Source organism: Orbicella franksi, chromosome 6 (assembly GCF_964199315.1).
Source record: "Orbicella franksi chromosome 6, jaOrbFran1.1, whole genome shotgun sequence".
Classification (NCBI taxonomy): Eukaryota; Metazoa; Cnidaria; class Anthozoa; order Scleractinia; family Merulinidae; genus Orbicella; species Orbicella franksi.
In genome coordinates, this window is record NC_138150.1 from 32,742,853 (window position 1) to 32,757,315 (window position 14,463).

General features: G+C 44.6%; 1 pseudogene across 1 annotated transcript in view; it reads right to left on the minus strand.

The window, feature by feature from the left end:
• LOC145488990 (uncharacterized) overlaps positions 1–14,463 on the minus strand; it is a 389,561-nt pseudogene that overhangs the window by 229,998 nt on the left and 145,100 nt on the right. The gene's annotated exons all lie outside the window — the stretch shown is intronic.

Below are 14,463 nucleotides of genomic sequence, written 5' to 3' on the forward strand. Positions count from 1 at the left end.
TTGAACGCTCACTTTCGAGCTTCTGGGCCGAAATATACAGCCACGTCACTTTAAGACTAAAAGAGTAGCCGAGACTGCTTTACGCGCATCGTGATTTTGACAAACTTCGGCTCGATTTCCCGGGACTTGGGGGATATTTTGATGTCCCGGACACTGTAAACAATCTGCTGATGTGGCTTGGTTTGCGGTGATATGGACACAGAAAAACTTTTTGAACTTTCACTTTCTAGCTTCTGGGCCGAAATATAGCCCCAGTTCACTTTAAGAATGAAAGAGTAGCCGAGACCGCCTTACGCGCATCGTGATTTTGACAAAATTCGGCTCGATTTGCCCGAACTTGGGCGATATTTTCCAGTCCCGAGGAGTCTAAACTAACTCCTGATGCCCTTGGTTTGCAGTGAAATGAACACAGTAACACTTTTTGAACGCTTATTTTCGAGCTTCTGGGATGAAACATAGCCCCACTTCACTTTAAGACTGAAAGAGTAGGCGAGACCGCCTTACGCGCATCGTGATTTTGAGCAACTTCCGCTCGATTTTCTAGAATTTTGGCGATATTTTCCGGTACCGGGGACTCTAAACTAACTCCTGATGGCCTTGGTTTGCAGTGAAATGCACACAGCACAACTTTTTGAACGCTCACTTTTGAGCTTCTGGGCCGAGGCATAGCCCTACTTCACTTTAAGACTGAAAGACTAGCCAAGACCGCCTTACGCGCATCGTGATTTTGGGCTACTTCGGCTCGATTTCCCGGAACTTGGGAGATAATTCCCAGTCCCGAGCACTCTAACCTAATTCCTAATTGGTTTTCAGTGACATGGACACAGCCAAATTGTTTGAACGTTCACTTTCGAGCTTCTGGGCCGAAATATAGCCCCACTTCACTTTCAGACTGAAAGAGTCGCCGGGACCGCCTTACGCGCATGGTAATTTTGTCGAACTTCGGCTTGATTTCCTGGGACTTGGGGGATATTTTCCAGTCCCGGAAGCTCTAAACTAACTCCTGAATGATTTGGTTTTTAGTGAAATGGACACAGGTAAAAGGGGCGCACGCTAGGTTTCCAGGTTGTAGGCCGAAATATAGCCCCACTTTATTTTAAGACTGAAAGTGTACACGAAACCGCCTTAAGCGCATTGAAATTTTTAGCCACTATGGCTCGATCTGCCAAAACTTGGGGGATATTTTCCAGTCCCGGAGACTCTACCCTAACTCTTGATGGCCTTAGTTTTCAGTAAAATGGTCACAGGTAACAGGAGCGCACGCTCGGTGTCGAGCTTCTAGGCCGAAATGTAGCCCCAGTTCATTTTAAGAGTGAAAGAGTAAACGAAACTGCCGTACGCTTATCGTAATTTTAAGAAAGTATGGCTCAATTTGCCGAAACTTGGAGGATAGCTTCCAGTCCCGAGGATTCTAAACTATCTCCTGATGGACTTAGTTCTTAGTGAAATGGACACAGGTAAAAGGAGAGCACGCTCGGTGTCGAGCTTGTAGAACCGAAATATAGCCCCACTTCATTTTCGGAGTAAACGAGTAGCCGAGACCGCCTTACGCGCATCGTGATTCTGAGCATCTTTGGCTCGATTTGCCGGAATTCGGGCAATATTTTCCAGTCCCGAGGACTCTATGCTAACTCCTGATGAACTTAGTTTTCAGTGATATGTACACAGGCAAAAGGAGCACACGCTCGGTGTTGAGCTTGTCGGCCGAAATATAGCCCCACTTCATTTTAAGACTGAAAGAGTAGCCGAGACCGCCTTACGCGCATCGTGATTTTGAGAAACTTTGGCTCGATCTGCCAGAATTTGGGAAATATTTTCCAGTCCCAAGGACTCTAAACTAACTCCTGATGGACTAAGATGTCAGTGAAATGGACACAGGTAAAATTAGCGCACGCCCGGTCTCGAGCTTCTAGGTCGAAATATAGCCCCCCTTAATTTTAAGACTGAAAGAGTAGCCGAGACCGCCTTACGCGCATCGTGATTTTGGGCCACTTTTGCTGGATTTCCCGGACGTTGGCGAATAATTTAAAGTCCCGGGGACGCTAAACTAACTCCCGATGAGCTTGGTTTGCAGTTTAATGAACACAGCAAAACATTCTCAACGCTCACCTTCGAGCTTCAGGGCCGAAATATATCCCTACTTAAATTTAAGACTGAAAGAATCGCCCAGAGCCCGTTACGCGCATCGTAATTTTCATCAACTTCGGCGCCATTTCCTAGAACTTGGAGAATATTTTCCAGTCCCGGGGACTCTAAACTAACTCCTTATGGCCTTGGTTTACAGTGAAATGGACACAGCAAAACTTTTTGAAGGCTCACTTTCGAGCTTGTGGGCCTAAATATAGCCACACTTCACTTTAAGACTGAAACAGTAGCCGAGACCGCGTTACGCGCATCGTGATTTTGAGCAACTTCTGCTCGCTTTCCTGGAACTTGGGGAATATTTTCCAGTCCCGGGGACTCTAAACTAACTCCTGATGGCCATGGTTTGCAGTGAAATTCACACAGCACAAGTTTTTGAAGGCACACTTTCGAGCTTCTAGGCCGAAATATAGTCCCACATCACTTACGACTTAAAGAGTAGCCGAGACCGGCGTGCGCGCATCGTGATTTTGACCAACTTCGGGTCCATATTCCGGAACTTGGGGGATATTTTCCAGTCCCAGGGACTCTAAACTAACTCTTGATGGCCTTGATTTTGCAGTGAAATGGAGACAGCAAAACTTTTTGAACGCTCACCTTCAAGCTTCGAGGCCGAAATATAGCCCACTTTACTTTAATACTGAAAAAGTAGCCGAGACCGCCTTACGCGCATCGTGATTTTGAGCAACTTCTGCTCGCTTTCCTGGAACTTGGGGAATATTTTCCAGTCCCGGGGACTCTAAACTAACTCCTGATGGCCATGGTTTGCAGTGAAATTCACACAGCACAAGTTTTTGAAGGCACACTTTCGAGCTTCTAGGCCGAAATATAGTCCCACATCACTTACGACTTAAAGAGTAGCCGAGACCGGCGTGCGCGCATCGTGATTTTGACCAACTTCGAATGGATTTCCCGGAGCTTGGGGATATTTTACAGTCCCTTGGACGCTAAACTAAGTCCTGATGGCCTTGTTTTGAAGTAAAATGGACACAACAAAACTTTTTTAACGCTCACTTTCTAGCTTCTGGGCCGAAATATAGCCACACTTCACTTTAGGACTGACACAGTAGCCAAGACCACGGTACGCGCATCATGAATTTGATCAACTTCGGCTCGATTTCCCAGGACTTCCGGGATATTCTCCAGTCCCGGGGACTCTAAACTAACTTCCTATGGCCTTGGTTTGCACTGAAAGTGACAGAGCAAAACTTTTTAAACACTCACTTTCGAGTTTCTGGGCCGAAATATTGCCCCACTTCACTTTAAGACTGAAAGAGTAGCCGAGACCACCTTACGCACATCGTGATTTTGACCAACTTGGGCTCGATTTACCGGAACTTGGGGGATATTTTGCAGTCCCGAGGACTCTTAAGTAACCCCTGATAGCCTTGGTTTGCATTGAAATGGATACAGCAAAACTTTTTTAACGCTCACTTTTGAGCTTCTGGGCCGAAATATAGCCCCACTTCACTTTAAGACTGAAAGAGTAGGCGAGAAGGTCTTACGCGCATCGTGATTTTGACCAACGTCTTCTCGATTTTCGGGAACTTGGGAAATACATTCCACTCCCGGGGACTCTAAACTAACTCCTGATGGCCTTGGTTTGCAGTGAAATAGACACAGTAATTTTTTTTTGAGCTTTGAGCTTGTGGGCCGAAATAGAGCCCCACTGTACTTTAAGACTGAAGGAGTAGCCGACACCGCCTTTAGCGCACCGTGATTTTGACCAACTTCGGCTCGATTTGCCGGAACTTGGGGGATATTTTCCAGTCCCGGGGACTCTAAACTAACTCCCGATTGTCTTGGTTTTCAGTGAAATGGACACAGCGAAACTTTTTGAACGCTCACTCTCGAGCTTCTGGACCAAAATATAACCCCACTTTACTTTAAGACTGAAAGAGTAGCCGAGACCGTCTTGCGCAAATCGTGATTTTGACTAACTTCGGGTCAGTTTCCCGGAACTTGGGGGATATATTCCATTTCCGCGGCCTCTAAACTAACTCCTGATGGCCTTGGTTTTCAGTGAAATGGACAAAGGAAAGCTTTTTGAACACTCTCTTTGTATCTTCTGGGCCGAACTGGAATCCCACTTCACTTTCAGACTGAAATAGTAGCCGAGACCGCCTCACGCGCATCGTGAGTTAGACCAAGTTCAGCTCGATTTCACGCAACTTTTGGGATATTTTCCAGTCCGGGGGACTCTAAACTAACTCCGGGTGGCCTTGGTTTGCACTGAAATGCGAACAGCATAACTTTTTGAACGCCCACTTTGGAGCTTCTGGGCCGAAATATAGCCCCACTTCACTTTAAGACTGAAAGACTAGCCGAGATCGCCTTACGCGCATCGTGATTTTGACCATTTTCGGATCGATTTCTCGGAACTTGGGGGATATTTTCCAGTCCCGGGGACTCTAAACTAACTCCTGATCGCCTTGCTTTGCATTGAAATGGACAGAGCAAAACGTTTTGAACGCTCACCTACGAGCTTCCTGGCCGAAATAAAGCCCCACTTTACTTTAAGACTTAAAGAGTAACCGAGACCACCTTACACGCATTGTGATTTTGACCAACTTCGGGTCGGTTTCCCCGAACTTGGGGAACATTTTCCAGTCCCTTGGTCGCTAACCTAAGTCCTGATGGCCTTGTTTCGCAGTGAAATAGACACAGCAAAACTTTTTGAACGCTCACTTTCGAGCTTCTGGGCCCAAATATACAGCCACGTCACTTTAAGACTCAAAGAGTAGCCGAGACTGCTTTACGCGGATCGTGATTTTGTCAAACTTCGGCTCGATTTCCCGGAACTTGGGGGATATTTTGATGTCCCGGAGACTGTAAACTATCTCCTGATGTGGCTTGGTTCGCGGTGAAATGGACACAGCAAAACTTTTCGAACTTTCACTTTCGAGCTTCTGGGCCGAAATATAGCCCGAGTTCACTTTAAGAATGAAAGAATAGCTGAGACCGCCTTACGCGCATCGTGATTTTGACCAACTTTGGCTCAATTTCTCGGGAAATGCGGAATATTTTCCGGTACCGGGGACTCTAAAGTAACTCCTGATTGCCTTGGTTTGCATTGAAATGGAGAGAGCAAAACTTTTTCAACGCTCCCCTTCGGGCTTCTGAGCCGAAATATAGCCCCCCTTCAGTTTAAGACTGAAAGAGTAGCCGAGACCGTCTTACGCGCATCGTGATTTTGACCAACTTCAGCTCGATTTCCCGAAACTTCGGGTATATATTCAAGTCGCAAGGACTCTAAACTAACCCCTGATGACCTTGGTCTGCAGTGAAATGGACACAGCAAAACTTTTTGAACGCTCACTTTTGAGCTTCTGGGCCGAAATATAACTCCACTTCACTTTAAGAGTGAAAGAGTAGCCGAGACCGCCTTACGCCCATCCTAATTTTGACCAACTTCGGCTCGATTTCCCGGAAGTTGGGGGATATTTTCCAGTCCCGCGGACTCTAAAGTAACTCCTGATGGCCTTGCAATGGAGTGAAATGAACACAGCACAACTTTTTGAACGCTCACTTTCGAGGTTCTGGGCGGAAATATTGCCCCAGTTCACTTTAAGAATGAAAGAGTAACCGGGACCGCCTTACGCGCATCGTGATTTTGACCAACTTTGGCTCGATTTCCCGGGAAATGGGGGATATTTTCCGGTACCGGGGACTCTAAACTAACTCCTGATTGCCTAGGCCGAAATGTAGCCCCAGTTCATTTTAAGAGTGAAAGAGTAAACGAAACTGCCGTACGCTTATCGTAATTTTAAGAAAGTATGGCTCAATTTGCCGAAACTTGGTGGATAGCTTCCAGTCTCGAGGATTCTAAACTATCTCCTGATGGACTTAGTTCTTAGTGAAATGGACACAGGTAAAAGGAGAGCACGCTCGGTGTCGAGCTTGTAGAACCGAAGTATAGCCCCACTTCATTTTCGGAGTAAACGAGTAACTGACCGCCTTACGCGCATCGTGATTTTGAGCATCTTTGGCTCGATTTGCCGGAATTCGGGCAATATTTTCCAGTCCCGAGGACTCTATGCTAACTCCTGATGAACTTAGTTTTCAGTGATATGTACACAGGCAAAAGGAGCACACGCTCGGTGTTGAGCTTGTCGGCCGAAATATAGCCCCACTTCATTTTAAGACTGAAAGAGTAGCCGAGACCGCCTTACGCGCATCGTGATTTTGAGCAACTTTGGCTCGATCTGCCAGAATTTGGGAAATATTTTCCAGTCCCAAGGACTCTAAACTAACTCCTGATGGACTAAGATGTCAGTGAAATGGACACAGGTAAAATTAGCGCACGCCCGGTCTCGAGCTTCTAGGTCGAAATATAGCCCCCCTTAATTTTAAGACTGAAAGAGTAGCCGAGACCGCCTTACGCGCATCGTGATTTTGGGCCATTTTTGCTCGATTTCCTGGAAGTTGGGGGACGGGGTCGCTAAACTAACTCCCGATGAGCTTGGTTTGCAGTTTAATTAACACAGCAAAACATTCTCAACGCTCACCTTCGAGCTTCAGGGCCGAAATATATCCCTACTTAAATTTAAGACTGAAAGAATCGCCGAGAGCCCGTTACCCGCATCGTAATTTTCATCAACTTCGGTGCCATTTCCTGGAACTTGGAGAATATTTTCCAGTCCCGGGGACTCTAAACTAACTCCTGATGGCCTTGGTTTGCAGTGAAATGGACACAGCAAAACTTTTTGAAGGCTCACTTTCGAGCTTGTGGACCTAAATATAGCCACACTTCACTTTAAGACTGAAACAGTAGCCGAGACCGCCTTACGCGCATCGTGATTATGATCAACTTCTGCTCGCTTTCCTGGAACTTGGGGAATATTTTCCAGTCCCGGGGACTCTAAACTTACTCCCGATGGCCATGGTTTGCCGTGAAATTCACACAGCACGCACACTTTTTGAACGCACACTTTCGAGCTTCTAGGCCGAAATATAGTCCCACATCACTTACGACTTAAAGAGTAGCCGAGACCGGCGTGCGCGCATCGTGATTTTGACCAACTTCGGGTCGATATTCCGGAACTTGGGGGATACTTTCCAGTCCCAGGGACTCTAAACTAACTCTTGATGGCCTTCGTTTGCAGTGAAATGGAGACAGCAAAACTTTTTGAACGCTCACCTTCAAGCTTCTGGGCCGAAATATAGCCCATTTTACTTTAATACTGAAAAAGTAGCCGAGACCGCCTTACGCGCATCGTGATTTTGACAAACTTCGGGTGGATTTCCCGGAACTTGGGGGATATTTTCCAGTCCCTTGGACGCTAAACTAGGTGCCGATGGCCTTGTTTTGCAGTGAAATGGACACAGCAGAGCTTTTTGAACGCTCACTTTCGAGCTTGTGGGCCGAAATATAGCCATACTTCACTTTAAGACTGAAACAGTAGCCGAGACCACGTTTCGCGCATCGTGATTTTGATCAACTTCGGCTCGATTTCGCGGAACTTGCGAAATATTTTCTAGTCCCGGGAACGCTAAACTAACTCGTGCTGGTCTTGGTTTGCAGTGAAACGGAAACAGAAAAAGTTTTTGAACGCATACTTTCGAGCTTCTGGACCGAAATAGAACCCCACTTCACTTGAAGACTGAAAGAGTAGCCGAGACTGCGTTACGTGCATCGTGATTTTGAGCAACTTCGGCTGGATTTGCCGGAACTAAGGGGATATATTCCAGTTCTGAGGACTCTAAACTAATTCCTGGTGGCCTTGGTTTGCAGTAAAATGGACCCAGCAAATCTTTTTGAACGCTCAATTTCGAGCTTCTGGGCAAAAATATAGCCCCCCATTACTTTAACACTGACAGAGTAGCCGAGACCGCCTTACGCGCATCGTGATTTTGACAAACTTCGGGTTGATTTCCCGGAACTTGGGGGATATTTTCCAGTCCCAGGGACTCTCAACTAACTCCTGCTTGTCTTGGTTTGCAGTGAAATGGACACAGCGAAAGTTTTTGAACGCTCACTCTCGAGCTTCTGGGCCGAAATAGAGCCCCATTTTACTTTAAGACTGAAAGAGTAGGCGAGACCGTCTTGAGCGAATCGTGATTTTGACCAATTTCGCGTTTATTTCCCAAAACTTGCGGGATATATTCCAGTCAAAGGGACTCTAAAGTAACTCATGATGGCCTTGGTTTTCAGTGAAATGGACAGAGCACAACTTTGGAGCTTCTGGACAGAAACATAGCCCCACTTTACTTTAAGACTGAAAGAGTAGATGAGACCGCCTTACGCGCATCGTAATTTTGACGAACTTCGAATGGATTTCCCGGAGCTTGGGGGATATTTTGCAGTCCCTTGGACGCTAAACTAAGTCCTGATGGCCTTGTTTTGAAGTAAAATGGACACAACAAAACTTTTTGAACGCTCACTTTCTAGCTTGTGGAGCGAAATATAGCCACACTTCACTTTAGGACTGACACAGTAGCCGAGACCACGGTACGCGCATCATGAATTTGATCAACTTCGGCTCGATTTCCCAGGACTTGGGGGATATTCTTCAGTCCCGGGGACTCTAAAGTAACTCCTGATGGCCTTGGTTTGCACTGAAAGTGACAGAGCAAAACTTTTTAAACACTCACTTTCGAGCTTCTGGGCCGAAATATTGCCCCACTTCACTTTAAGACTGAAAGAGTAGCCGAGACCACCTTACGCACATCGTGATTTTGACCAACTTGGGCTCGATTTACCGGAACTTGGGGGATATTTTGCAGTCCCGAGGACTCTTAAGTAACCCCTGATGGCCTTGGTTTGCATTGAAATGGATACAGCAAAACTTTTTGAACGCTCACTTTTGAGCTTCTGGGCCGAAATATAGCCCCACTTCACTTTAAGACTGAAAGAGTAGCCGAGAAGGTCTTACGCGCATCGTGATTTTGACCAACTTCTTCTCGACTCTCCGCAACTTGGGAAATACCTTCCACTCCCGGGGACTCTAAACTAACTCCTGATGGCCTTGGTTTGCAGTGAAATAGACGCAGTAATTTTTTTTGAGCTTTGAGCTTGTGGGCCGAAATAGAGCCGCACTTCACTTTAAGACTGAAGGAGTAGCCGACACCGCCTTAAGAGCAGCTTCGCCTAAATATCAACTAGACTTGGAAATAGCGAAAAAATCGAATTTCTTCAAACTCGCCCAGAATGAAGCCCTACGGGCACTAGTTACAAAAATATCGTTTTAAGTTCAATAAATCAAAAATTATTTTTTCCGCAATTTTTTCGTTTCGATGCCCCAAATCGGCCAAAATCCATCGAAAATGAGCGGCATATTCAGAGCCTTGTAAACTCAAAAGTAAAAATCTTCATTACAAACTGATTGCACGTCGTATTTGTACTTCCTTTTTTGTCTATTTAGAGCTAAATAGATCGTGATTTGATTAGAACTTAAATATTTGACGAATTTTCTAAATTAACGACCCAAGACAGCTTTACAAGAAGTCTACATTTAGCCTATTTTCAAATGCTAAAAAGGCGTTCTGGTACACGGCTTTTCCCAAAACGACTAGTTTGGTGTGAAAAAGCATTCTTTCTTCTTCAAATTAGTGAAATAAAATTTTTGGGTAAATAAAATCGCGAGCGCTGAGATAGCGAACTAAATGCAGCACTTCTTCCTGAAAACGTGACCTTTGACCCGAGCGTAACGAAACCGATTACTGCAAGAAAACCCGGAAGAAAAGCAAACGCTTCGTTATTTTGAAACAATTTCTAGTGATATCTCTCCGAAACCATGATTGCAAGAAACTACTTCCAGATATGAAATCTTACAGGGTCAAAAAAGGAGCTAAAGGGCGCATTTTGACACAATAACTTTGTTTGCTGAGAGTTGAAGTCAATGACCGTTAACGAATTCCATTGAAATTTGCAAACTTGAAGTATGTTAGCCGATACTTACCTGAATATTTATATTAATAGAAGAGTCGTCTTCTTGGATTAACCTTCAAAAGAAGCAGGATCCAGATTTGAAAACCTCTAAAAGAGGAAATGTTTAATGTTCCGTGACCTGCCCGCTGCTATAAATTAGCGCAAATTCCATGCACATGCCGACCGCATGTTTGTCGTAAAACCAACTGAACTCCACTGACAGTTTCCATGGGCAACCCCAAAATAAACAATCCCCAAAAATGTAAAGTGAGAGTGGCTGTCTTCATGAACAGTTAGAAGCTAGAGGCAAGTTCCATTACCTTTAAAAAGAGCTTGAATTTATTTGTTTGCGTCGACTTTGTCAACTACTCTCACGTTCGAATGCCGCGAATCGGTCACGCGAAAACAGTGCAGACCGTGCAGACTGCAGAAAACACCGCGGTCAAACGTCGGGCACGCGCAAATTGGTACATTTTTTGGCAGCCGCGCGCCAATTTCCCGCGCAAAAATTTAAAGGAAAACATGGGAAACAACCGGTGTCACGCAAAATTTAGGAAAAAATATTGAAAAGTCCATAGAAATCTGTAAAAGGAAAAGAAAGCAGGTAAAAGGAAAACTTAAGACCTTTTAGACACAAAGTTTATTAAGTTACCGGTATTCTGTTGATTTACCATTTTGTTTTGAGCTTTACCAAAAAAGTTTATAAGTCTTAAAACCCGTGCCATGCTACGAGCCGACGGCGTAGTATATTTTAATTTGTTTTTATTAATCACACGATGCGTGACGCCGGAAACGGACGACAAACGATGTGTAAAAGAAGGAAAAATGGGAGAAGAAAAAGACAATTGCAGTGATTTGGCTTCGCTCAGACGAGCTGGAAAAATTTTGGCAAGGACTGAGGGATTCCATCCGGATCCTTGATTTGTCTGAAGCACAGGAACGAGATGAATCGAAACGACAAACGATGTTCATGTCCATCGTCATGGGGGCATAGCTGGCCAAAATACCGATCCCAAACCGACTGTACCTGGCCTTTGACCAGGTGGGAAAATCTTTTCTAAACTACAAACCTGGAAAAAACTGGTGCACTAAATGCAAAGTCGAGGCGGACAAAAAATTCAAGGAGCACGGAAAATACATACCACGGAAAAGAAAGACCTGCAACAAGCAGAAGGTAGAACAATTTTTAACTCTCAAGTCATTTCTGTTAGCTCTCGTTGTACCGGCTAAAACATAAACAAATATATAAATAACGAGGAAAATGTCATTTATAGGATACCGATGACCCACGAAAAGAACAGTGTCATGAAAATATATTGGCCGCCTTTTAGTTGCTCCATTGCTCGCACATGCGCAGACGTTTGACCGCTGTGTTACTGCAGACACTTGTTTGGGATTTTCATTGTGACTCCTTTTTTTGGGTCTAGTTACAAAATAGTGTTAAATACATCTGAAAGTCTGTCATTTATCCATAGGCTGCACAAGGGCAGAATTGACTTTTGATTCAATAGACAAACGCGTACAAGACTTTGTATGGGAAACTTACTCAGTCTGCACGGTCTGCAGTGTTTTGGCGTGACCGATACTACGTAGTATTCGAACGTGACAGTAACTACTGAGTGAACAAAGTAGAATCAAGCACTTTTAAAAGGTAATGGAACTTGACTCTAACTTCTAACTATTCATGAAGACAGCCACTCTCACTTTACATTTTAGGGGATTGTTTATTTTGGGGTTGCCCATGGAAACTGTCAGTGGAGTTCAGTTGGTTTTACGACAAACATGCGGTCGGCATGTGCATGGAATTTGCGCTAATTTATAGCAGCGGGCAGGTCACGGAACATTAAACATTGCCTCTTTTAGAGGTTTTCAAATCTGGATCCTACTTCTTTTGAAGGTTAATCCAAGAAGACGACTCTTCTATTAATGTAAATATTCAGGTAAGTATCGGCTAACATACTTCAAGTTTGCAAATTTCAATGGAATTCGTTAACGGTCATTGACTTCAATTCTCAGCAAACAAAGTTATTGTGTCAAAATGCGCCCTTTAGCTCCTTTTTTGACCCTGTAAGATTTCATATCTGGAAGTAGTTTCTTGCAATCATGGTTTCGGAGAGATATCACTAGAAATTGTTTCAAAATAACGAAGCGTTTGCTTTTCTTCCGGGTTTTCTTGCAGTAATCGGTTTCGTTACGCTCGGGTCAAAGGTCACGTTTTCAGGAAGAAGTGCTGCATTTAGTTCGCTATCTCAGCGCTCGCGATTTTATTTACCCAAAAATTTTATTTCACTAATTTGAAGAAGAAAGAATGCTTTTTCACACCAAACTAGTCGTTTTGGGAAAAGCCGTGTACCAGAACGCCTTTTTAGCATTTGAAAATAGGCTAAATGTAGACTTCTTGTAAAGCTGTCTTGGGTCGTTAATTTAGAAAATTCGTCAAATATTTAAGTTCTAATCAAATCACGATCTATTTAGCTCTAAATAGACGAAAAGGAGAGTACAAATACGACGTGCAATCAGTTTGTAATGAAGATTTTTACTTTTGAGTTTACAAGGCTCTGAATATGCCGCTCATTTTCGATGGATTTTGGCCGATTTGGAGCATCGCAACGAAAAAATTTGGGAAAAAAATAATTTTGATTTATCGAACTTAACACGATATTTTTGTAACTAGTGCCCGTAGGGCTTCATTCTGGGCGAGTTTGAAGAAATTCGATTTTTTCGCTATTTCCAAGTCTAGTTGATATTTAGGCGAAGCTGCTCTTAAGCGCACCGTGATTTTGACCAACTTCGGCTCGATTTGCCGGAACTTGGGGGATATTTTCCAGTCCCGGGGACTCTAAACTAACTTTTGATTGTCTTGGTTTTCAGTGAAATGGGCACAGCGAAACTTTTTGAACGCTCACTCTCGAGCTTCTGGACCGAAATATAGCCCCACTTTACTTTAAGACTGAAAGAGTCGCCGAGAGTGTTTTGCGCAAATCGTTATTTTGACCAACTTCGGGTCGGTTTCCCGGAACTTGGGGGATATATTCCATTTCCGCGGCCTCTAAACTAACTCCTGATGGCCTTGGTTTTCAGTGAAATGGACAACGGAAAGCTTTTTGAACACTCTCTGTGTAGCTTCTGGGCCGAAATAGAATCCCACTTCACTTTCAGACTGAAATAGTAGCCGAGACCGCCTCACGCGCATCGTGAGTTAGACCAAGTTCAGCTCGATTTCACGCAACTTTTGGGATATTTTCCAGTCCGGGGGACTCTAAACTAACTCCGGGTGGCCTTGGTTTGCACTGAAATGCGAACAGCATAACTTTTTGAACGCCCACTTTGGAGCTTCTGGGCCGAAATATAGCCCCACTTCACTTTAAGACTGAAAGAGTAGCCGAGATCGCCTTACGCGCATCGTGATTTTGACCATTTTCGGATCGATTTCTCGGAACTTGGGGGATATTTTCCAGTCCCGGGGACTCTAAACTAGCTCCTGATCGCCTGGCTTTGCATTGAAATGGACAGAGCAAAACTTTTTGAACGCTCACTTTCGAGCTTCTAGACAGAATTATAGCCCGACTTTACTTTAAGACTGAAAGAGTAGCCGAAACCGCCTTACGTATATCGTAATTTTGACGAACTTCGAATGGATCTCCCGGAACTTGGGGGATATTTTCCAGTCCCTTGGACGCTAAACTAAGTCCTGATGGCCTTGTTTTGAAGTGAAATGGCCACAGCTAAACTTTTTGAACGCTCACTTTCTAGCTTGTGGGCCGAAATATAGGCACACTTGACTTTAAGACTGAAACAGTAGCCGAGACCACGTTACGCGCATCATGAATTTGATCAACTTCGGCTCCAATTCCCGGAACTTGGGGGATATTCTCCAGTCCCGGGGACACTAAACTAACTCCTGATGGCGTTGGTTTGCATTGAAATGGACACAGCAAATTTTTTGAACGCACACTTTCGAGATTCTGGGCCGAAATATAGCCCCACTTCACTTAAGACTGAAAGAGTAGCCGAGACCGCCTTGCTCGCATCGTGAGTTTGACAAACTTCGGGTCGATATTCCGGAACTTGGGGGATATTTTCCAGTCCCAGGAACTCTAAACTAACTCCTGATGGCCTTGGTTTGCAGTGAAATGGACAGAGCAAAACTTTTTGAACGGTCACCTTCGAGCTTCCTGGCCGAAATAAAGCCCCACTTTACTTTAAGATTTAAACAGTAACCGACATCATCTTACGCGCATTGTGATTTTGACAAACTTCGCGTGGATCTCCCGGAACTTGGGGAACATTTTCCAGTCCCTTGGATGCGAAACTAATTCCTGATGGCCTTGTTTTGCAGTGAAATGGACACAGCAAAACTTTTTGAACGCTCACTTTCGAGCTTGTGGGCGGAAATATAGCCACACTTTACTTTAAGACTGAAACAGTAGCCGAGACCGCATTTCGCGCAT